The sequence below is a fragment of the Erythranthe guttata genome, chromosome 4 (genome assembly GCF_056151865.1).
Source record: "Erythranthe guttata isolate IM_541 chromosome 4, IM_541, whole genome shotgun sequence".
Taxonomy (NCBI): Eukaryota; Viridiplantae; Streptophyta; class Magnoliopsida; order Lamiales; family Phrymaceae; genus Erythranthe; species Erythranthe guttata.
The window spans coordinates 13,639,605-13,665,653 of NC_142536.1; the positions used below are offsets into that span (position 1 = coordinate 13,639,605).

The window sequence follows — 26,049 nt, forward strand, 5'->3', positions numbered from 1 at the left end:
CAATGATCGTGCGATCGTTCTAAGTGTTGTAATCGTTACGTGCATGATTTAGAGAATTGAATTCTCTAATCACCACTTAGTCAGCTCTGGCCAGAGACTTAGAATGATTACAAACTATCAGAACATACAGGACATCCAAGACTATTCTAGCGATCGAATCCCCGACTACAATGCACAGACCTCCCACTAGATTTCAGACTGCACGAACACTGGCCCTTGGGATGGTCCTCGGTGGAATTCAGGGACAGGTCACGATACATCTGGTCCTCTAGTGAAGTCACGGTGATGTCTAGGTCATAAGGACTAATGGTGTTCAACTATACCATAGATATCTCTACTCGATTATTATGAACCACTTAAAGATTTCTAGGGTGAGGGAGTTCAGTGAACTCGTCAACTTACGAGCACCCACTTATGCATGGCGATATCACAATACCGTTTACTGATGAGATGCAGTACACATACACTAAGTGCTAGTCTCTTAATAGGAAAGGCCGATATCCTCATTAGTGGCATTACCCTTCCACTAGGAACACGTTTAACAGTTATAATACTTAAGTAAATATCTCACGATCCTAACGATCAATTACTAGTACTTGTAATAACTGTAAGGACTATATCTATGCTTGTGACAAAGGGACAAAGATATAGAATGCCAAGTTGTTTTATTATTAATACGAATAAAGGTTCATTTATTACCATAATAAATACGAAAGACCACAGCCACATGTTGGCTTGTTGGTCATCTACTCTAACAATCTCCCACTTGACCTGAAGCCAACTATCCATGAATCGTAATCCCATCTACTCTCGATGTTTCTCGTGGACCGATCTCGGTAAAGGCTTCGTGAAGTGGTCTGCAACGTTCTCTTCCGAGGTGACTCGTTCTACTTTAACTTTACATCTATCAATGATCTCTCGGATCACATGATACTTTCTCAGAATATGCTTCGACTTCTGATGAGATCGCCGCTCCTTAGCTTGTGCCACGACTCCGGTGTTATCACAGTACAACGATACTGGATCACTAGCATTAGGAATTACACCCAACTTTTGGATGAATTTCCTTATCCTAGTCCCTTCCTTTACAGCTTCAGACACTGCAATGTATTCCCGCTTTGATAGTGGAATCAGCCGTCGTGCTCTGCTTAGAACTCTTCCAACACAGGGCACCACCATTAAGCGTGAATAAAAACTCAGAGTTCAACTTTGAGTCGTCCACATCCGATTGAAAACTAGAGTTGGTAAACCCCTCTAATTTCAACTCGGCACCCCCATAGACCAAAAATATATCCTTCGTCCTTCGTAAGTACTTGAGGATATCTTTCACGGCCTTCCAGTGAGCCGGGCCGGGGTTAGACTGATATCTGCTTGTGACACTCACAGCATACGCAATATCGGGTCTCGTACATAGCATGCCATACATTATGCTTCCTATGGCAGAAGCATAAGGTGTCCTTCTCATCTCCTCGATTTCACTAGGTATTTGCGGACACATACACTTCGAGAGACGAACCCCATGGGACATTGGCAAGAATCCTTTCTTCGATTCTTCCATGCTAAACCGTTTCATAACGGTGTCTATGTACAGGTTTTGGGATAAGCCAAGCATCTTCCTTGCTCTATCTCTATAGAAGTGTATTCCTAATACATAAGATGCTTCTCCCAAATCCTTCATCGAGAAATGTGTGGACAACCATGCTTTCGTTTGATGCAACATTCCTACGTCATTCCCAATGAGTAGAATTTCATCAACGTAAAGCACCAAAATATTACTGCCCTCCCACTAACCTTCTTGTATACACAAGGTTCCTCCGAATTCTTCTCAAAATCAAACTCTTTGATAGTTGAGTCGAACCTAATGTTCCAACTACGGGATGTTTGTTTCAATCCATAAATGGATCGCTGGAGCTTACAAACATTTTGCTCACTTCCAGAAGATATGAAGCCTTCCGGATGCGCCATGTAAATTTCGTCCTCAATATCTCCATTAAAGAAGGCGGTCTTCACATCCATTTGCCATATCTCGTAGTTGTACCACGCAGATATGGCCAGGAAAATCCTAATGGACTTCAGCATCGCGACTGGCGAAAAGGTTTCCTCATTGTCAACACCTTGCCTTTGAGTATATCCTTTCGCTACCAATCTAGCTTTATAGGTCGATAACTTTCCATCCACTCCAATTTTCTTCTTATAGATCCACTTGTAGCCTATAGGAACAATTCCCTTAGGTGGATCTACCAAGGTCCACACCTTGTTGGAGTATATGGAGTCCATTTCGGATTTCATGGCAGTTAGCCAATGTCCCATGTCCGCATCCGATACGGCCTCATTGTATGTTCTTGGATCTTGTCCAAGATCAACATGATCTTCATCATTTTCGAGGAGGAATAACCTATCCGGCATTTTCCAAACTCTTTCGGATCTGTGTACCGTAGGTTCAGGAGGTATATTAGTGGATTGTTGTATTGGTTCGATTACTTGTTCTTGCACTTGAACTTCACTTTGCGGTCCTTGAACTACTTCAAGTTCTATCATGTTGCCTTTTCTATTGGATAGAAACTCCCTTTCCAAAAAGGTGGCATTTCACGAAACAAACGTCTTTGCTTCCTTGACATAATAAAATTCGTATCCCGTTGAGTCTTCGGGATATCCTACAAAATAGCACAAGTCGGATTTACTATCCAACTTGTCTCCCACTAATCACTTCACATAAGCGGGACAACCCCATATCCTAATATATTTGTAGTTGGGTTTCCGGGAATACCAAAGTTCATAAGGTGTGAATTTAACTGCTTTGGTGTTAACTCTATTCAGCAAATACGCGGTAGTGCGAAGTGTATGACCCCACAAATATGCCGGTAAGTTCGTGAACCCTATCATTGATCGAACCATATCCAATAAAGTTCGATTCTAACATTCAGAAACTCCATTAAGTTGAGGAGTTCCAGGTGGAGGCCATTGAGAATGTATTCCATTCTCTTTTAGATAGTCAATGAACTCGATGCTCAAGTATTCTCCACCATGATCGGATCGTAGCTTCTTAATACTTCGTCCGAGTTGTTTCTCTACTTCGTGTCTCAAATCTTTGAACCTTTCAAATATTTCGGACTTGTACTTCATCAAGTACACATACCCATACCTAGAATAATCGTCGGTAAAGGTAGCGAAGTAGTTGTATCCACCCTTCGCACTAACACTTAGTGGACCACATACGTCCGTATGGATCAAATCCAAAAGACCTTCGGCTCGTTCCATTTTCCCTTTATAGGGTGACTTGGTCATTTTCCCTTTAAGGCAAGATTCACAAGTTTGTAGTGATTTCACGTTCTCCAAAGAGAACAATCCTTCACTAACAAAATCGTTCATCCTTCTTAAAGAGACATGACCTAATCTAGCGTGCCAAAGTTGTGCGGGGTTTTTATCTATCTCCTTACGTTTTGCTGATATAACATTAATAGGTATTTCATTTGGATTTAGTTCATACAAGTTGTTTAATAGTCGTCCCTTGCAAATCAAGTTCTCATTCTTTTGTATAATGCAAATCGAATTTCCAAAAACAAAAATAAAACCTTCAATATCTAATACATGAATAGAAATAAGGTTTCTAATGAGAGACGGAACAAATAAACAATCGTTCAAAACAATACGAAAACTAGAATCCAAAACATTTAAGTAAATCGTGCCAATGGCTTCAGCAGCAACTCTTGCTCCATTCCCCATCCTTAGGTAGGTCTCACCCGCTCTAAGCTTTCGACTTCTTGTCATTAGCTGCAAATCATTGCACAAATGTGAGCAACAACTCGAATCTAATACCCAAGAAGAAGAATTGACAGACAAATTTACGTCAATGAAATACGTACGCTTTTCAGAACTTTTCGGCTTTAGGTAAGCCTTGCAGTTGCGGCGCCAATGTCCTTTCTTTCCACAAAGATGGCAAGCATCATCAACTTGCTTGCTGACCTTTGCCTTGGGGCCCCCACTACCTTCACCCACTTCGAACTTGCTGTTTGGGAAGGGAACTCTTTCCTTTCTCTTCTTTTGGGAATAACTCTTCTTTCTAGAAGTAGCAGCAATGAGAACAGACTTCTCTTTCTTAATGGTGGACTCGAAACTGATCAACATGTTCATTAACTCATCCAATAGAGGATCTAGTTTGTTCATGTTGAAGTTCACTATGAACGATTCATAGGAACTAGGAAGAGATAACAGGATCAAATCCAAAGAGAGCTCGGCCGGGAGGGTGACATCGAGATTCACTTGCTTTTCAAGGAGATTGATCATTTTGAGACAATGCTCGTGGACCGAAGTCCCCTCGCGCAGTCTCGCCGTGATCAACTCCTTTGTAGCAGCGTACCTCGATGCCCTAATATTCTCACTATACATGCTATTGAGATGAGCCTTTATATCGAAAGCATGCATGTGAGACTCATATTTCCTCGCAAGCGCGGGCTCCATGGCGGCTATCATATAACACCTAGCATGAGTGTCATCTTTCTCCCATGCTTCATAAGTTTCTTTTTCAGCATCAGTCGATGTGGCAAGTATAGTGGCAGGAAGTCTCTCGTTAAGAACATAGAGACGCCCCTTAACGGTTAGCACAAGCTTAAGACTACGCAACCAATCTAGGTAATTAGGGCCATTGAGTTTATTGTCGAGGATTGACAATATGGGATTCTTAGACATGATTATCTGAGAGGTATAGAGAAGATGATTATTAGAGATTCCCGTTAAATGATTGTTTACAATTAAATGTTTGGCCTTATGTTATTTAATTATTCTCCCACTAATTTTATCGAGTTCCACTTCCCTCTAGTAGACAAACGAAATAACTAATTTTTCTTAATGGACTTTAGGTCCAATAGACAAATATAACCCCTAGTTAATTTAGCCCGATTATATTTGCCAAAAGGAAGATCACAATCAATCATATCCACAATATGACCCTAAATTAATTTTCCTCACACTTGATAATGAAGTAAGTTAATCTCGCGAATATCAAAATCGTCGTGTGTCAAGCCTAACCTACCAATCAAAGATGCTCATAGAACTTGATTATGCCAAACTAATGTAGTCCCTAGTTAATATAGCATAACCCTTTTCTATGGCTACCTTCATCGCTATGTCAATTGAATTACATCTAACTTTACTATAGCACTCCCCGCTAACACAGCTTACTGCACTACAATAAATGGCTACACATAATTCAATCGTTGGCAGAAAGGAAAGAAAAATTCAACAGATTGGTTTTTCTTTATAGCTTGAAATGATTCTTAATTAGATTAAGAATGAGGGATTTTTATTAAAAAGTTTTATCTCATCAGAAGGTTCGGATTGGTCTATGTGATTCCTACATCTATGTTCTCTTCTAAAGGTATATGGAAACGCATATGGAACATACGACCTAACTACATAATTAATTACATTGATTAATTACCGAGGTTTTTCAAAATAATTATAGAATCTCAACTAGCATAATTCATTCAAATAATGTTGAGGTACTATTAATTAAGTTGAACTATAATCAATATTATATATGTGTGTTCTATTAATTAAAATCAATTTAACAATTTAAATTAATTAATTAATCTAACACCTATTTACTAAAATAGATGATTGTTGACTCGATTGTCTAATTGGGATCAATTGAAAATAATTTTCTGAAAATTAAAATCAATTTGTTTTAAGTTTAACTTTAGAAATCTGAATAATTTTTTTTCTTTTTTTTTCAGTGAACCGGTTCAGCCGACCGGTCTGACCGGTTCGGACCGAAGCGGTTCGGTTCTACCCGGTCCAGTTGACGCAAATCAGTGGGCCAGGTCAGTCGGACCGAGAACCGGTCTGACCGACCCGAATCCACTTGGATTCGGTCAATTGGATCGCGCACAACCATCGAACCCGCCGGTTCGACCGGTTCGATACGAACAATTAAAAAATGATGTTTTAAAAATAATTTCAGATCCGATTTTCCAATTTTAAACAATTTTAAAGCGGAAAAATTCTAAACAATATTTCAAAAATATTTTAAAGTTACGAAAACTCCCAATTACATAATACAACAATCGCTACTTTAATAAATCGAACATGCATAAAATCATAGCATATTAAAACAAACGCAATTAATTGTGCAACGAGGTCTGATACCACTGTTGGGAATCCGACACGTGTACGCAACAGAAACAAAAATTTTATGCGATTTAAACAACTTTAAAGCGCATAAACACATGCCCGATAATTGAAAACAATTAATTGCGTACCTTTGCGCTTCGAGCGAAATTAAAAACAACATACATGCTTAATTATTTAACTGAATTTAAATCAATTAGCATGCTCGCGTTTAAATCAAACAATCATGCTCGCAATTATAAAATCAATTTCATGTAGACACATAAAATCATACAAACTTTTATTAAAACGAACATGCATTGATTAACTTAAACAAAAACGAATCAAGGGACAATGGATTCGTAAGTTTACCTCTTGAAGCGTGAGGTAGGCGCACTAAGCAAAGCGAGATTGCTACGGAAACCAATCCGTACAATCCGCGATAGCAACGGCGGAGCGGCAGCAGCTACTAAACGAGCAACGGCGGCGTGTGTGGCTCACACGCTGTCTTCGGGCGGCGCGTGGGAATGCGTGCGGCGTCGGCTCGTGTGCAGCTCCTCGATTCTTCGATCTTCGATCTTCGATCTTCCTCCTCTCGGATTTCACCTCGTATACTTCGGTCTACTAAACACGTGGCACTGGACACGTAATAGTTAGAAAAACGGAAGAATAGAAAGAATGAAAGAACTACCAATGTGAATCGGCCAAGAGATGGCCGATTCCGGTAAGGTTCCGGCGACGGCGCCGGTGGTGGCTGCGGGGAGAGCGGCCGAGAGAGAGAGGGGGAGCGGCTATGGTTAGAGTTTGTGTGTGTTGTTTTGTGCAAGACCTATAAATCAATTATTTATAGTGTCTTGCATAAAACCCTAACAGGCTTAAGTTGGACCGGGCCGAACAGGTTAAGTTCGTTAGTTCTTTTACTTGCTCGTTTCTCTCAATTCAATGATCGGAAAATTGTAAAGATTACATTTTCGGAATCATTATAATGTTCTCGTCATTACGAGTGCCAACTCTCGATTTCCAACTTTCCAAAAATGGAAACCCTAATTCAGTGCACATTCTAAATTTGGAAACTTCCCGATTTAGAAAGTCCACTAATACGTTTGCCTATTCTTTTCCTCTTCTTATTCTCATTCATAATTCCAAATTACGAATGTTGGACCCAATCATATTGACTTCCAATCATGCAAAACCATTTTATCTCTGACCGTTTATTCAATGATCTCATGTGCACGAGCAGTGTGACCCTCGATGGTTCAGGTGTAAGCTAGTCGTGGGCCCACAACCCTTTGTGGTCAAAACTCCTCCCTTAGAGTTACAATTAAGATGAAGCTTGTTTCACCTTAATCACCCAACGAATCAAGATTGGCGTCTAGCAACTACGCGTCATGATTCCCTAGATACAAATGAAGTGCCTGCAAGAACCTTCAGATATAGTTAACGTACAGTACGATCCCTTCGATTCATATGTCCTGATTGAACTAGAGGCATTGGTTCATCGAGACCTCTTTATTTTTTCAATGACCGTGCGATCATTCTAAGTGTTGTAATCGTTACGTGCATGACTTAGAGAATCGAATTCTCTAATCATCACTTAGTCAGCTCTGACCAGAGACTTAAAATTATTACAAACTATCAGAACACACAGGACATCCAAGACTATTCTAGCGATCGAATCCCCGACTACAATGCACAAACCTCCCACTAGATTTCAGACTGCACGAACACTGGCCCTTGGGATTGTCCTCGGTAGAACTCAGGGACAGGTCACGATATAGCTGGTCCTCTAGTGAAGCCACGGTGATGTCTAGGTCATAAGGACTAATGGTGTACAACTATACCATAGATTGTTGGGGATCGTGCATGTATACGCAGCGGAATTTAAAATTTTAGATCGAACTAGTTTCGATTACATGCATAAACTAATCACAGAGTCAACGTACCTTAACGCTTCCGCCATACATATGGTAATTATTGATTTAATTTAAAAACACGTAAAACCGAAAATTACGAAACATGCTTGTTCATCATTCAATAAAATCGAAACACGTAATCATATATTACTCATAATCATAAATCATAATTCATACAAACATGCTCGAATTAATTTAAGAAAGTTTTGATTCATTTACCTCTTGTAGCGTGAGATTTCGACGAATCGAAACCTAGAACCAATCACGTACAAGCTGCAAATTACCAATCCTCGGGGCTGCAACTCACGGCTGGAATAAGCTGATCTAGCAAGCGACGAACGGCGGTGAATGGCAGCAGCAGCGGCGGCGCGTGAGTGGCGTAGCGGCGCGTGCGGTGGTGCTGCGGCGGTGCGTGGATTCGTCGGGGCAGCAGCTCCTCTCCAATTAGGTTTCACCTCGTATTTTCGACCCACTCGAACTACAGCACTAGATGTAAATGAGTTAGATAACAACAATAATAAAACGAAGGAAACGAGAGAAGAAAACCGGCGGTGGTCGGCGGTGGCGCGGCGGGGCAGCAACGGCCAAAGGGGAGAGCGGCTAGGGCTTGAGCGGCTAGGGTTTGGTGCTGAAAATCTGATCTCAAACTCTTGTTTGAGGTCTATTTATACTAAGGGTTTTCAACCCTAGTGGGCTTAAGTCATTGGGCTTGACCCACTGATGCATTAAGCCCATTCCCTCGTCGGCCTCGTTTCTAATAAACGATCGTTCACAAAATTATAACAAAATTATATTTGTGACGAGCTCAAAGTCCTCGTCGATACGAGTGCCTCTTCGAAATTTCCAATTTCCAAAATTGGAAACTTCCACTTCTGTGGACTTGCTAAATCGGGAAACTTCCCAATTTAGAAAGTTCACTAAATTCCGCATTTCTCTCTTTCTCCACGTTTATTCCAATTCGCAATTCACAATTACGAATCTTGGATTCAATCATATCGACATCCAATCGTTCAAAGATTAACACATTAATCTATGCTTGTTGTTATCAAGGATCTATATTACACGAGAAGTGTGACCCTCAATGGTTCAGGTGTATGCTAGCCGTGGGCTCACAACTCTTTGCGATTCGAACAACACATTGTTCTTATACGAACTCCTCCGAAGAGTCCCGATTAGAGTAAAACTCATTTTACCTAATCCCCGATCAAATCGGTGCCCAACGAATCAAGATTGGCGTCTAGCAACTACGCATCATGATTCCCTAGATACAAATGAAGTGCCTGCAAGAACCTTATGATATAGTTAGCGTACAGTACGATCCCTTCGCAGCACATGTCCCGATTGATCTAGAGGCATTGGTTCACCGAGACCTCTTATAAAGTTCAATAACCGTGCGAACGTTCTAGGTATTACAAATCCGTTCGTGTGAGACTTAGGGAAACACATTTCCCTAATCACCCCACTATCAACTCTGGCCAGAGATTCCTTGGATTATAAACCGTCAGAACACACAGGACATCCATGACTACTCAAGCGCTCGAATCCCCTACTACAATGCACATACTTTACACTAGATTTCGGATAGCACGAACGTTGGCCCTTGGAGTGGTCCGTGGTGGGACTCAGGGACAGGTCACGATACAATCGGTCCTCTAGTGAAGTCACGGTGATGTCTGGGTCTTAAGGACTAATGGTGTACAACTATATCTTAGAAACCTATTACTCGGTGAATGAGAACCACTTATAGATTTCTAGGGCGAGGGAGTTCAGTGAACTCATCCAGTATGAGCACCCACTCAAGTATGCCGATGTCACAACACCGAGGACTGATGAGACGCAGTACACATACACTAAGTGCTAGTCTCAAAAGGGAAAGGCCACTATCCTCATTATTGGCGTAACCCATCAACTAGGAACAAGGTTTAACAGTTACATTACATTGCTGAGTTATCTCACGATTCTACTAGATCAACTCACAGTAATAGAGTAACTCGTTAGGACTATATCTATGCTTCTTGCATGGGATAACAGATATAGAATGCCAAATGAAATATTTTATTATTACGAACGAAAAATGATTGTTTTATTACAAGGAAAAAGAGAAGGACCACAACCACAAGTTGGCTTGTTGGTCACCTACTCTAACATAGATATCTCTACTCGATTATTGGGAACCACTTAGAGATTTCTAGGGTGAGGGAGTTCAGTGAACTCATCAACTTACGAGCACCCACTAATGCATGCCGATATCACAATACCGTTTACAGATGAGATGCAGTACACATACACTAACTGTTAGTCTCTTAATGGGAAAGGCCGATATCCTCATTAGTGGCGTAACCCTTCGACTAGGAACACGTTTAACAGTTATAATACTTCAGTAAATATCTCACGATCCTAACGATCAATTATAGTACTTGTAATAACTGTAAGGACTATATCTATGCTTGTGACAAAGATATAGAATGCCAAGTTGTTTTATCATTAATACTAATAAAGGTTCGTTTATTAACATAATAAATACGGAAGACCACAGCCACATGTTGGCTTGCTGGTCACCTACTCTAACAATAATAATACAAAGTTGAGATGAAAAAAATGCTAAAATAAATTATAAAAACCCATACAAATATGAAATGATGGTGAAATGCATTGAAACATTGTAGAATCAGTTATACTGATAGTAAAATAAGGTATAATTAGAGTATATTACGGTTGAATGGTTACAAACATACAATTTTTGTTGTATGTGTAATATTCATCACAACTCTCCCAAATGAACTCTTCAAGTTCAATTGAAAAGCCAACATGTAGATCTATAACTTTATGTCTTTTATTTTGTGAAGTTTTGTTAACATTTTCAAAGATATAATAAACAAATATAAATTAATACAAACTTTATTGTTATAATATTCAGTGAGATATCGATTTGAACTCTAATTTCATTGATTTAGGTTTTGCTCGATAGAGAAAACATAGACCAACCGTTTATGTGTTTGATGATGCTCAAATGTCGATTGCGCAACCGGAGAGTTTTTTTTAGCTCAAGTGTTTACAGTCACTGCAAAATAAATCATGAAATTCTAGGTGGCACGCAAGGGGTGGCTCGACAATTATCCTCCGGCACTCAGTCGGAAATCGGTTGGAGAGTATAAGCAATAAAACCTTTAACTTGTGAAACAGAACTTTGATTCATATGCGAATGAACTCACATATTTATAGATACTGAAGTGGAATATTTCACTTGTGACACTAACGTGGGACAAGAAACATAAGGTGTCTTCCCATAAAGACTTTCCGCTGGGCTTTTCCCTTCAATGAGCTAATGGGCCACCGAAGATATTTTCGAAAGACTATTGTCTTATCCTAGAAAATAGAGTGGATCATGTATTAGTTACTATACTTTATATTAGATGTATTCATTAGTACACTGTATCGTTTATATTAATAGTATTATTAACTTTTTAGCATATTTCAGTAAAGATAGTACAAAATTAATATTGGAAGAGAAAAGAAATTATTAAAAAATTATAGTAACAACCAAATTAGGGCTAAAATTTTAAATAATAAAAATATTTCTTAAGTTAAAATTATATGTAGGTGATGATTTTTAACATAAACCAGATTTTGTTTTGAGCGGTTGTGGAATTAGTTATGGCCCATGCAGGTTTCGAACCTGCGACCTTCGCGTTATTAGCACGACGCTCTAACCAACTGAGCTAATGGGCCATTGAAAATATTTCCAAAGACTAAACTATTGTTCATGAAACACTAGTTCGGATTCTTTATTAAGTTCCTAATAATTTATATTTTTATATTATTCAATACATATATGTGTATATTAATAATATTATTAAGATTTCAATATATTTAATAGATATAGTACAAGTGAAATCTTGAAAAAAATCGTAAACCATTTTAAAAGTTATATCAACACTTAAACTCATATAAATATTATAAAAAAAATGAATTTATTTTATATTGAAGTAAAATATTATTATGTATAGGTCGTGCATAAACTATGATTTCAAAATTAGTTAAACATATTATAAATTAGATTTTGCTAACTAACACCTTCACTACTTACAAGTCTCTCAATTTGCCCGCCGTCCGTAGATTACTACTATACATAACTATCTCATTAACTAGGACTTAAACACAATAATAAGAAAGGAAAAAAACTTGGAAATCATCAATAAATTGCTACAAAATCGAGCTCCGAGTGCACACGATACCTCAATGAAAAATATATGGCTTTGTTGCCTTACAAAGTGATGAAAACAACTTGATAGAAGCTAGGGATTGCCGCTACGGCCTACTATACTCTAGCTACAGCTAACTAATCAAAATTTATTAAGATATCCTAGTTATTTCCACATTTCTTTCCATATTTAAATCAAATCCTTATAATTCCAACACTAGATCCACAGTTCTGCAGTGGAGATACTCTACGTGAGCTTTTCAAGCGCAGACTTAACAAGAGAAGTGCGTTTGACAGATTGCGCTTCTCTTAAATGAAAGATACCCCCCTTTTCTTCAAACCGACGCCGCTTCATCTCTTTCATTAACCTGAATTCCAAGATGTGAAACGTAATCACGACATTTGTCCCACCTTTCATCAGCCATGTCTCATAGCTGCATGTTTGGATACTTCTTCATCATCCCCTCCACATCTTCCCAAGTGGCATCTTCGACATGCAAAGGAGTCCACAACATACAATAAAGCCAACATAATAAAATGAGATAGTTTTATCATAACTCTTTCATCTGAAGCACAAACGCATCATTTTAAATTGGAACAGACAAGCCAAAAAAAATGGAGTTACACATTAAAAATTTTGTATTTACGAAATTGGTTTTATCATTTCGAAGATATTAGGATAGTTAAAGTAATACAAAGTTGAGAAGAAAAATATGCTAAAATAAATTATAAAAACCCATAAAAATATGAAATGATGGTGAAATGCATTGAAACATTGTAGAATCAGTTATATTAATAGTAAAGTAAGTTATTATTAGAGTATAATACGGGGGAATGGTTACAAACATACAAATTTTGTTGTATGTGTAATATTCATCACAACTCACCCAAATGAACTCTTCAAGTTCAATTGAAAAGCCAACATGTAGATCTATAACTTTATGTCTTTTATTTTGTGAGGTTTTGTTATAATTTTCAAAGATATAATAAACAAAAATAAATTAATGGGTAATTGGCACTTTGCACCCTTTAATTATATGCCATTGGCACTTTGCACACTTAAATTGAAAAAATGGCGGAATGCACCTTCAATTATATTTTGCTTGGCACTTTGTACCCAGATTCATTTTTGGCTAGAAAAGTGACCTGCTACCTGTTGAAGAGGGGTGGATTTGTCTTTCTTTATTTCTCACAAACTTAAATATATTTTATCTTCTCTATTTCACATATCCAAACCCGACCAAGAACAACTATAATGTTCATTGTTCTCTATCAAGAGTCTAGGGATACTTTACTCCAATTTTGAATAAAATTATATTTTATTTATTTTAAAATAAATACGTATTCAATTAAAAGCATGCATTCAAAATTAATGTTTGTTAATATAGTATATACAAATAAAAGTCATGCAATCTGCAATTCCATAATTTTTTACCACTTAGATAGTATTTTACATAGATAATAAAACTTATTTTTTTCTTGTTCATATGGACTTAAAAGGAGAATTATTTATATATTATGGTTATTTGTGTGTAAAAAAAAGGTTTAATTTTATTGTTTTCATTACATCAATTGGTTAAAAAATCAAATGCCTAAAAAAATCAATTTTTATATGTAATTATGGAATAGATATTTAACTAAAAAGATAAGAAAAACTCTACAAATGAATATTATAATGTTTGGTTTATCTCCTTGGCACAAAGAGATGGTTGAATTAGTTGTTGGATTTAATCTCGTACTCATCTAAGAAATCATAAAAGAAATGGAAGTTTGTGAACAATAAAAGAAAAGAAAAAAATATGTTGTCCTATTCAAATCTCACTTAACAGGTAGCAGGTCACTTTTCTAGCCAAAAAATGAATTAGGGTGCAAAGTGCCAAGCAAAATGTAATTGGAGGATGCATTCTGCCATTTTTCTAATTTTAGGGTGCAAAGTGCCAATGGCATGTAATTTAAGGGTGCAAAGTGCCAAATACCCATAAATTAATACAAACTTTATTGTTATAATATTCAGTGAGATATCTATTTGAACTCTAATTTCACTTTAGGTTTTGCTCGATAGAGAAAACATATACCAACCGTTTATGTGTTTGATGATGCTCAAATTTCGATTGTGCAACCGAAGAGTTTTTTTTAGCTCAAGTGTTTACAATCACTGCCACGTGTGCTAGGCAGTCGAAGAGGAGAATACCACTCGTTAACCTGCAAAATAAATCATGAAAAATTCTAGGTGGCAAGCAAGGGGTGGCTCGACAATTATCCTCCGGCACTCAGTTAGAAATCGGTTGGAGAGTATAAGCAATAAAACCTTTAACTAGCGAAACAAAACTTTGATTCATATGCGAATGAACTCACATATTTATAGATACTGAAGTGGAATATTTCACTTGTGACACTAACGTGGGACAAGAAACATAAGGTGTCTTCCCATAAGTTTTCATACGACTTCCCATAAGGGCTTTCCGTTGGGCTTTTCCCTTCAATGAGATAATGGGCCACCGAAGATATTTTCGAAAGACTACTATCTTATCCTAGAAAATAGAGTGGATCATGTATTAGTTACTATACTTTATATTAGATGTATTCAGTAGTACATTATATTGTTTATATTAATAGTATTATTAACTTTTTAGCATATTTCAATAAATATAGTATAAAATTAATATTGGAAGAGAAAAAAAAATTATTTAAAAATTATAGTAACAACCAAATTAGGGCTAAAATTTTAAATAATAAAAATATTTCTTAAGTTCAAATTATATGTAGGTGATGATTTTTAACATAAACGAGATTTTGTTTTAAGCGATTGTGGAATTAGTTATGGCCCATGCAGGTCTCGAACCTGCGACCTTCGCGTTATTAGCACGACGCTCTAACCAACTGAGCTAATGGGCCAATGAGTATATAGTAAAACGATAGTTATGATATGCTAAACAATATATGGGATTATGTATTAAGTAATGATATTTTATAATAGATATATTTAGGAGATTTGGTACCTAGCCTTACCAATAGGGTAAAAGGGCTAGGGTTCGAGTGCCCCCCTCCCCTACTTCCCCTTGTAACGACTTGAATTACTCAAAAAAAAAAAAAAAAATAGATATATTTATTAATACACATGACGTATATATTAATAAAAGGGTAAATTCAACTTTACCCCCTCGTACTCTGCTTGAGAGTTACTTTACCCCCTCGTACTCTCAATTTTATCGATTTACCCCCTTGTACTTGTACAATTTCTCAATACAACCCTTTTCCTTCAATTTTTGTCAATTTTGACTATAACGCCATTTGGTGAACTCTGTAAATTACAAAATTGCCACTGCCTATAACGTGTCGTTTCTCCTCCGTCAGTATTGTCATTTCTTCTTCTCCCACCAGTTCCACTTCAAAGATATCCCCAAATTGAACTCCTAACTTAGTAAAAATCAAGACCCAAAAATTGATCGATTCCACCCAGTGCAAACAAAAAAAATATATGAATGTGTGAAACTTTCTCTTTTCTAATCTCGAGAGTCAAAATCGAAAAAAGTCAATATTTACGTCAATATTATGACTCTTGACCAAATGACGTTAGAGTCAAAATCGAAAAAAAATTGACGATGAGGGTTGTATTGGGAAATTGTACAAGTACATGGGGGCAAATCGACGAAATTAAAAGTACAAATGGGTAAAGTGGTTCTGGCAGAGTACAAGGGGGTAAAGTGGAATTTACCCTTAATAAAATTATTGAGTTTTCAGTATATTTTAATATGATAAGATAAATCTTTAAACAAATTTAAACTATTTAAAAAAAATAGAATAACAATTATATTAGGTCGAAATTCAAACTAAAAACAATATTATAGAAACTATTAAATTAGTGTAAAATTGTAAATTGTACTTAACTTAATATTTATTGCATAGTTTAAAGGGATCTTAACAAATAAGTCCATCAATGGGTATTTATTTATAAAGAGATCTTGACAATAAACTCCTTTAAAAATAAGTAGCATATGGTCCATATTTTTGTAAAAGACTAAAATAGCCCCTCATACTTTAATTTTAATTTAACCTCAATTTGAACCCAAATATCACAAATTATTTAATTTTGACCCAAAACACATTTTTATGGACAAATTCGTCCGTCACCGCCGTTGACTGTCAATCTCCAGCATTGACTCATTTTTTTTTCTTCCGGATTTTTTCGCCAGTCTCCGGCGTTGACTTTTTTTTATTGCCTCCTGATTTTTCAACCATCGGTTTCCGACGTTGACTTTTTCGATTTTTTTTTTTCTTTCTGTAACATATTTTTTCGTTTAAACAACAACTAGTAATTGTACCCGTGCGATGCATGAGACAACAAATTGCATGTTTTGATGTTGTAAGTATATACACAAACATTTGATGTATTCGTATGATGAAATTTTATCGACAACATATCTTCGGAAAAGTCTATCTCTGCATCTTGCATCGTAACTAAGCCCTTCTCCTAACCTTCCATATATTTGTGTCAAGATCAACTTCATACTTTCCCGACATATCGATTGTATCGACGCTTAGAACTGAAACGATTCACACATAGTAAAATAAGACGTGGAAAATGTGACTACACTAAGAAGATAAGAGTTTCACGGAAGCACATAAATCCAATGATTTGACTAAAGGAGTGGTATAGGAGAAGTTAATGAAAAACAAAGGTTAAAAAAAACTAACCATCACAAGGCAGAAAAGGGGAATGTAATATTTATATGGATTGGAAGCGTTTCTCCACATTTTAAATCAACTGACATCGGCCAAGTTTTTATATCCCATATTAAGAACCATAAGGACAAGCTACAGTAAGAATAAAGAAAAACTATGTAAACGAACAAACGAACCTGATGTATAGTGTATGTCGAAATATAATATGTCAGCTCGTGCAGGAACAAAAATGCCATGACTGCAAGTTCAACGATAGAAACTATTATAAAACACGAAAAAGTTTTGAAGTCAGTACTGCATCCCTTACACCAATTGACTACCATCGCAATGTATTGCATTGAGTGTTCATACAACTGCATACATGATATACATAGTAATACACTTAGATACGTAATAGCCACAATCAAGAGATATTATAGTTCTTACGAAACTTATGATCAATACCAAAGCACAAATAATTTGAAATACTAAAGAGCATACATTATGTTCACCTCAGAAAGTGTTGGAAGTCTTTGGGAATCCGAAAAATCTGAACAAAAAAGATTAAGATGGAAAATAAATAAAAAATTACAAAAAATATGCTGGAGATAAAATAATATTAAAAATGTGATAAAAATAGAAAAAAAAAATAAAAAGAAATATGAGATAAAATAATACAAAAAATATGTTGGAGATAAAATAAAAAAATTACAAAAAAACAAAAAAAAAGATTTTAATATTTAGAAGATTTAATTAGTTGTGCATTAGCGATTTTATGGCTGAAAATTAGGAGCGGAAGTTACAAAAAAACGAAAAAGAGATTTTAATAATTAGTAAATTTAATTAGTTGTGCATCAGAGATTTTAGGGCTGAAAATTAAGAGCGATGGAATTAAAAAACAAAATTACAAATAATATGCAGGATAATTAGGAGCGAAAGTTAAAAAAGAACGAAAAAGAGATTTTAGTAATTAGAAGATTTAATTAATTACAAATATACCATTAGAGTTTTTCTAGGGTTGCCCAACGTTCCTTTATTTTATATATAAGATATTGTTGTGATTGACAGTAATATTAACTATATTACTATTAAACACAGTAAAATTAACTATACTACAGTTTAACACATTAATATTGCTATATTAATCTCTAGCACAGTAATATTAATACAACAAAACTCATTATAATTGTGTAATAGAGTAATATTATTATGTTGATCGTTCAACAAATGTAAACATAATAAAAAGTCAAAAGAATTAATATTAATGTGAGTGACAGTAATATTACTATAACAACAGTAATATTAATGTCAACCACAATAATATGACAATAATAGACAATAATATTATTACGTTACTCCGGGAATAACTCAAACAAAAAAACCTAAAAAATGATAATATTGATGTTGTTGACAGTAATATTATTGTGTTTACATTTATTTTACTGTCAACGACAGTAATAATTACGTTGATTTGTCAACAAATCAAACAAAATAAAAAAAAATAACAAAAAATAAAAAAATTAATACTATTACGTTAATTTACTGTCAACGGCAAAACAATTACATAAATGTATTGTCAACGACAATATAATTACGTTAATTAATTGTCATTGACAATATAATTACGTTAATTTACTGTTAGTGACAGCACAGTCAACGTTTAGCGGCGAACGTAAAAAAAACAAAAAAAAACACTAAAAAAAATCAACGCCGGAGACCGGCGGTCAACATGGGAATCCAGCGGCGGAAAAACAGACAAGAAAAAAAAATAAAAATAAAAGTCAACACCGGAATCTGGCTGCAAAAAATAATTTGTGAAAGAAAAGTTTTTGAAAAATTAAAGACAAAATTGGATTTTTGTGGCCCAAATTGGATTTTTGTGGACAAAATTGATTAAATTGGGGTTACAATTAAGAATTGGGTATAAAGGATTGGGGGTAATATTGTCATACACATGAATGTTTCCTTTATTTATAATAAATATTAAAGGGATGGACTTATTGGTGAAAGAGATATAGGTCCTAAATCTAGAATAATAAAGATGGTTGGTTAGGGACTTATGCACAAAAAACCCTAGTTTAAATTGATGATTCTAAATAAGAGGAAGATCCATCTCTCATTAGCATTTCCGTGCACGATATGCATCCCTCGATATATATAAAAGGAATTTAATGTTGAGTATTTGAATAAAAATAATAATTTAAATTATTTACGCGGTACTAAAATTACGAATACTATTCGTTGTATTCTTACGTTTCTCTCTCTAAAAAGACACCCAACCCACCTAAACCCCCAAAAGCCTCAAAATTCACAAAAACCCTAACAATCCTCCCAAATCCGGAAATCTCTCTAAATTGAACGGTAATTTCTCATCTAATTTAGTTTTATATGTTCAATTTATGGTTAAACATGTGAAACTCCCAAAAAATCGCGTTTTGGATCTGTTCTACGTTGTTGTTGTGCGCTATTTCCAGACCCAAAACGGGGGTGAAAATTATTTTCACACGCCCGTTTTGGGCGTAGAAATATAGTTTTGGCGACCGGTCCAGGCGTCGGTCAGAGGTTTGCACGTCCGGTCCAGGGGTGAAAATCTCTGACCGGCGCCTGGACCGATCGTCCGATTTAGAATTATATTTTTTCTGGTTTTTGCGCCTAGCCTAGACGCCGTCAGGGCTTTGCACGTCCAGTCCATGCGTGCAAATCCCTGATCAGTGCCTGGACCAGTCGTCCTGTTCAAACTTTATTTTTTTAAATGTATTTAGTTTAACAATATTTTGTTTTTATTTCATTCATGAGTTACTTATTTTGCATACATTCATTTTTGTAAATGTCTGGCCACACGGACTAGGCAAAGGTCCGATGAAACGAGGCATGAGACCAGATGGATTTGCTGGAAATGAGGGATCGACATCTGAGACTACTGAACAACGAGAGGATAGGACACACAAGCGTAAGGTTACTGGATCTAAACGGCGGGGCGAGCGCAATTGCGACTGGCCGAGTCAGAGGCAGAGATGGATCCATCGCATGATAAGGATGATAATGATGCACATATAGGATTCCAGGGGCAATATTTTTTTCCGGTGCCAGATTTTGGATTAGATGGCAATACAGTTACCGTACCCCCGACTACTTAGACCGGTGCTGCTGCTACTTCATCTGGTGTTGTTACTCATCGTCAGGGTGTTACTTCATTCGATGCTGCTACTCGTCCGTGGAAGTTGACTGGTCCGGTACCCGGTAGGCCTACTGACTATCACATGATATCGAGTTTCGGAGCGTACGTCGCCTATGATATATGTTAGGGAAAGGTAATATTTATTAATTTTTAGTGTATTTTTTTTAAATGTGCATAGTAGATTGTTGTATACTTAAGATTGAATATATCTTTTACAGGCGCAATATATGGTTAAAATTGCAATACAGTACGAAAGTTGTGACTGGTTGGCATGGACCAATGGATGCTCGGTTTATTGCATTGTTGGAGGGTACATGTTTGTACCAATTGCAGCATTGTGTACTCCCTCAGCATAATAACCCATTTATAGAGGCATTCGTTGAGAGATGGGAGCCAGACACCAGCATGTTTTCTATACCTTTTTGAGAGATGACGATTACACTTTATGATGTGCATTATATCATGGGATTGCGAGTTAGTGGGCTTCGTCCTTATACTGATATGGAAAAGAGCTTGGAGATCGAATCTGGCGCGAGAGCATTCAGACTCGATATTCTCTAGATGGAGAGTTGGTGGCACATTGGCGGCCCTCTATTAGAGGACTTGAATGAGCTATACTGAGATCTTTCCCCAGCTTCGTTCGAGTGTCAGGTGCGATCATACATCGCTTACTTGCTCGGATCGTCTTTATTCGTCGATAAGAGTTGAGCCATAGTGAAGCCTGATTTTCGCCCACTTATAGAGGATATCGAGCAGATTGGAGAGTACTCGTGGGGCTCTGGTACATTGGCAAATCTATACCGACAGTTGGGCATGTCTTCACGAGCTGAGGCGAAGCAGATTTCCGGATGTCTGAGTCTGTTAGAGGTAATTATTCATTTGTGTATTTTCTTCAATTATTTAATATAATCAATATTTGAAATGTTCTAAAATTATGTTTCCTACAATGATATAGTGTTGGATATACGAGTATTTTCTGAGTTTTCAACTTTCGACGGTTAAAGCACACGTTATAGGAGACCCGTGATGCATGAGGTGGCGTGTATCACAGGTGGTTCGGAAGGATAGCAACCGATTACTTGAGTATTGTTGAATGTTTGATCATTTACGTGCAATGTATGTAAGTAACTTACATAACTTATTGTTTCATTTGTCTGATCAACTGTATTATTAATATGTATATTTTATTACAATAGGTATATTGGACTCCGTTTGGCCTGAATGTGGCGCGTCATGTCGAGAAGACACCCCATCACGGTACTATCAGCTTCATGGAGACGATCGAGCCTTATATGTTCGATAGAGTCTTGCGCTAGTTCGACTTTTGACAGATTGTTCCGGTGTCCCCTATTCAACCTATGTGTGGTGCTAAAAGGGAAAAAAGACTTGTTTCGTATAAAATATGTTACGAGTCCAACGACCAGGCATGGAGTATCCCCCATGAGCACAAACTTGAGCAGACTTACTACGATCATAGGGCGCATCCAACTTGGGAGGTGGCTACCGGTTACATGGATTGATTGATATAGACCTCGTACTCACCTCCGTGTAGATCCCACTATCAATTTATTGGAGAGAGCAGAGCCATCTCTAGTCCCATTCGTGTATGACATCACACGGTTGTTGCATCCGTACAACTATGATCACTTGCCGCCATCTCATATTCCAGGATATCATGTCGTACCGTATATTGTGTTCAGATAGGTTCACGAGTTGTGAACGCCATTTTCTGATTATTTACTGTTGCAGCCGCCCGATGTCCTCGGTGACGTTATGGATGACGAGCATGATGTCGGACCGTTGCGTATGCCATATTCCGAAGCAGACGACACATAAGGGACTACTAGTTATTTTCATTTTTTTTTATTATCGACAGACTACTAGTTATTTTCATGTTTTTTTTAATTATCGGCGGATTATTACGTACTGTTAGGTTTTTTTATTATCGCAGACTACTAGTTATTTTTATTCTTGTATATTATCAGTGGACTACTACGTGTTTTTAGATTTTTTGATTATGCCGGATTAGTACTTTGTTTTCTTCATATTTCTTTAGTGTCTACTTTTGTTATAAATATAAATCCTAGAAATATTTGTACTTTTATAGAAAAAATTACTATTAAGGTATCATTATTAAAAAAAATATTATTGCAAATTTGATATTATACGAATATAATAAATAAGAAAGACGTAGAGCATCAAATTTGTTGAAGTCTGGTTGGTCAGAAAAAAATAATCTTACAACATAAAAAATGAATAAAAATAAAACATCTAACAATAAAAATATGTTACATAAACATCAAACAACACAAAACTATATAAAAAAAATACATCAGCTACTGTTTAGAATGTCCCACACTAGTCGTCTACCTACCAATGCATTGTCCAAATAAGCTACACTATAGTTCTTATAGCTCCGCCACTGCAAATAAAATGGAGGTAGTAGACAATGATCATTCAGCTTCACATACACAAAATGACTCCCTCCAGCCAGATATAAAATGGCCATCTCATGCGATAGTTGCGAAACACCATTTGGGGAGAAAAGTGGTAAATCTACGTCTCATTTCCCGAATTGCTAGTCGACAACACCAAAGCATTGTAACATGTTGCTATGACCACCCCCACGTCCGTAATAGTTATCCATTTATTTAGTGGTGCTGGTAGATTCTGCCAATGTGACACACTTGTCATCACTTGATATATGTAATTCCCGCCATCATAGTAGTCTTTGACAAACTCTTCATTATTTTTGAGAAAGTTATAAACATCTAATCTAACATTATACCAATTATTCTCATTGCCATTGACTGCACATGTAACAACTTTGTATCTGCAGTTGCCTTCGCCTAACACGTTCTTCCACGTCACGACCTCGGGTATAAGTGCAAAATGTAGATTCCGAATAAACTCAGGTTGGGCAGTTCGTTCCGGTTCGGGCGCACTCATAGTAGATGAGCGGCCTCAACTAAAATTTTTGCTAGATGAGTCGGAAGGTGTGCCACGACCTCTACTACATTGACAGCCTCTTGGTCGAGGTTCCCACGCTGAAAAATCTCGGTGTGTGGATTTGTTCATTGGTCTACCTTTTGGTCGTTATGCTGACAACTCATTTAATTTCGCCTCTCCTGGGTGCATTCTTTAAAAAACTACGTCCGCCCATCATTAATCTCAATGTACAAACGTTGACACAATTCATCAATCAATCCTTCTAATCTTCTAAGTGCTTTTGTCCTATGATCGGTGACTGAATGAACACTCTCTGCTTGACTGCCATCCAAAACAATAATGGTCCTCCAAAATTTATGGACATCTTCAGCATAAAATGCACCATCACGTCTACTCTCTTTAAGATCAATGTCATGTTTGCATGGGAGACCATGAGTGTTCTTCAAAAAACAATTGCAATCCTCGACAATGTTTTCACGCTCAACGTCCACAAGTAGAAGGGCCGCATGCGTGACGATTCCGGACGATAAAATTTTAATAACGGGTATATTGATAGTCTTCGCTCGAATCCTGTTTGATTTGCCAAATGTTTTGAGAATCTGATTAAGTTGAACAATCATCTATGAGTGATATTGTGTCCAAAATGTGTGAAATCCACCAATGGACGACGACTACAAGTCCTTTATTGCTTTATGACCGCTCTCAACCTTAATTAATGAACATAAGAAAAATTTAAATCCACAAGTAGTAATAAATTACGCATTTATATTGCACAAGTAATATAAATGACCTGTTTGTCGAGGTATTGCCGATGTGGAATACAAAATATGTCCATGCATGAAAAAACCTATCTTTGTATATAAGTCAAGTCGTTTCCAGGTACTCAAATAGATTCGAATGGTTTCTGTACTCATCGGCCATCGCCGCAAGATTACTTTCGAATTCTGCAACAGATAGTGAAGTTACAACTCTTTGCCAAGCCCCACGAATGACTGCAATTCCTCGAGACTTACTGTTACCCAAGCATTGTGCAGCACGAAGTCCCACATTCCTATTGATATGGAATGTGCATAGAAGATAATATGACTCCAGGAACACATTGTCTAACCCCTTTATCAGCCCAAACTCTCTATCAGTCACAACTTCACCCAGTACACTGTTTGGGAGATAGCCTCTCAAATTGTTCAACGCCCATGTATAATGCTCTTCATTCTCATGGCGCATAAATGCCACTGCAATAGTAAAATTCAGACCCTCGGAGAAAATACCAATAATCTCCAAAAAAAGCATTTTGTACACATTTGTTTTGTACGTACAGTTGAATAATAGAACATACAGAAACAATCTCAACATTTCAACCGAATGAGAGTGAGCCCACATCTAATCAATAACTTCATGCGTAGTTGGATTAGTGCGGATCCACTTATAATAGTTATGTTCCTCAAGACCAACCAAATGATGCATAATTGTATGCCCACCCCTAGCTTGTTTTTTCATTTTCGCCTTTTCATTGCTTGTCTGAAATGCACATCCTGTGCCAAGTTCTTCTCTTTCAAATGTATTAAAATCTTCTTCGGTGGCACATGACTTTTTGCCAACATCAGAGCAATGTCCACCTCTTCTTGAGTCATTTTCGTAGACCCATACTTTGAAATCATATCATGGATTAGATTGCAATGTTGCAGTGCCCATCCCATCCCATGGAACTTTTCGTTTGCTTTGAAAATCAGTCGGTAGGAGACTAGGATGGGTTGCTTGCCTACCGATCTCTCAAACGTGTACACAAGATATTCGATCTTTGGATTAAGCTCTACCTCAAAATTGAAACTCATCTCCTCGCTGACACTCAAATCCGGAGTTACAATGTGGATAGGATTTTGTTCGTCAAGTTCCTCTACAATCATCTTCATTTCACTCTCATCACACGCAAAAGTATCTACAGAACTGGGATGAATAATTCCCTCAATGTGCTCAACCTCATCGTTCATACGAAAATCTGTAAATACCTCGTTGTGTTCATATATGATGGTCGGATGTGGTTTATGAATGTGACATCTCTGATTTTTTTTGAAAAGATTTGCCACATAGCGGAGTTCTTCTAGTAAATAGCACAATTGCTCATTTGTCTGTGTAATTCTATTTTCTAGGTTCAACATTCGATGTCTTTCAATATCCTCCAACTCTTGTTGTATGTAATATGCTCTGGATTGAAGCTCGCAAAGAGAGAGATCATAAATCGAGACCATCAATGTATACAAATCTGCTAAAAAAATCAAAAAAATCAAAAACAAAAAAATGTCTAAAGCAAAGTAAGGATAGTTGTTGGTAACGATATTAGTAAATTCAAGATTAACTAATTCCTCAGCAATGTCAACAACGGCGCCAAAAACTTGATACGCGTAAAACATACGTATGAAAAACCGCAAGTAGACAGTATCGCGTTTTGTAGAATAGTGAATTCCAAATATCGATCCACAGGGAATAAAGTTCCTAAGTTTACCAAGTACCGTAATTATACTATCCTAAAAATCATCTAGACAATCAAGAATTGATGGTAAAAATAAAACTAAAAAGAAACAATAAATAAAAACAACGGTCCATTAGTATAAGCGAGGAATTCCGACGTGTGATGATTTCTAGGGTAAAATCCACCAATGTACTATCGATAAAGATCTACAAATCCGAATCTAATGTCAATTCCATATTTGCTAACCCAGACACTAAAATACTCTTACCCCCGTCTCCAGTGTAGTTAGATTCTACCCACAGGTCCGACGTCTCCGTTCAGAACCTGATATTAAGAGAGCACATTTAGGTCAAGTCCTTAAGGGCTACCCGAGGTGCATCACGTCTCCGTTTCCACAACCCGAGCTATGTTTTCCTAAAATCAAACGAGAAATCCTCTCTCGAGTTCATTCCGATTTACAATCCATTCAACTGTTGGCCAAACAATCGAAAGCATTTAATACAGGAAAACATAAACAAAATCAAAGAACGACAAATAGATCACAGATCTGGAAATCAAAAATAATATATACAAG

At 36.8% G+C, this 26,049-nt stretch overlaps 2 non-coding genes across 2 annotated transcripts; both read right to left on the reverse strand.

The window, feature by feature from the left end:
• Nucleotides 1–11,673: 11,673 nt before the first annotated feature.
• On the reverse strand, nt 11,674–11,747 carry TRNAI-AAU (transfer RNA isoleucine (anticodon AAU)). The gene has a single exon. It is a non-coding gene; the product is annotated as a tRNA-Ile (tRNA).
• A 3,293-nt stretch (nt 11,748–15,040) lies between these two features.
• TRNAI-AAU (transfer RNA isoleucine (anticodon AAU)) lies at nt 15,041–15,114 on the reverse strand. The gene has a single exon. It is a non-coding gene; the product is annotated as a tRNA-Ile (tRNA).
• Nucleotides 15,115–26,049: the final 10,935 nt, after the last annotated feature.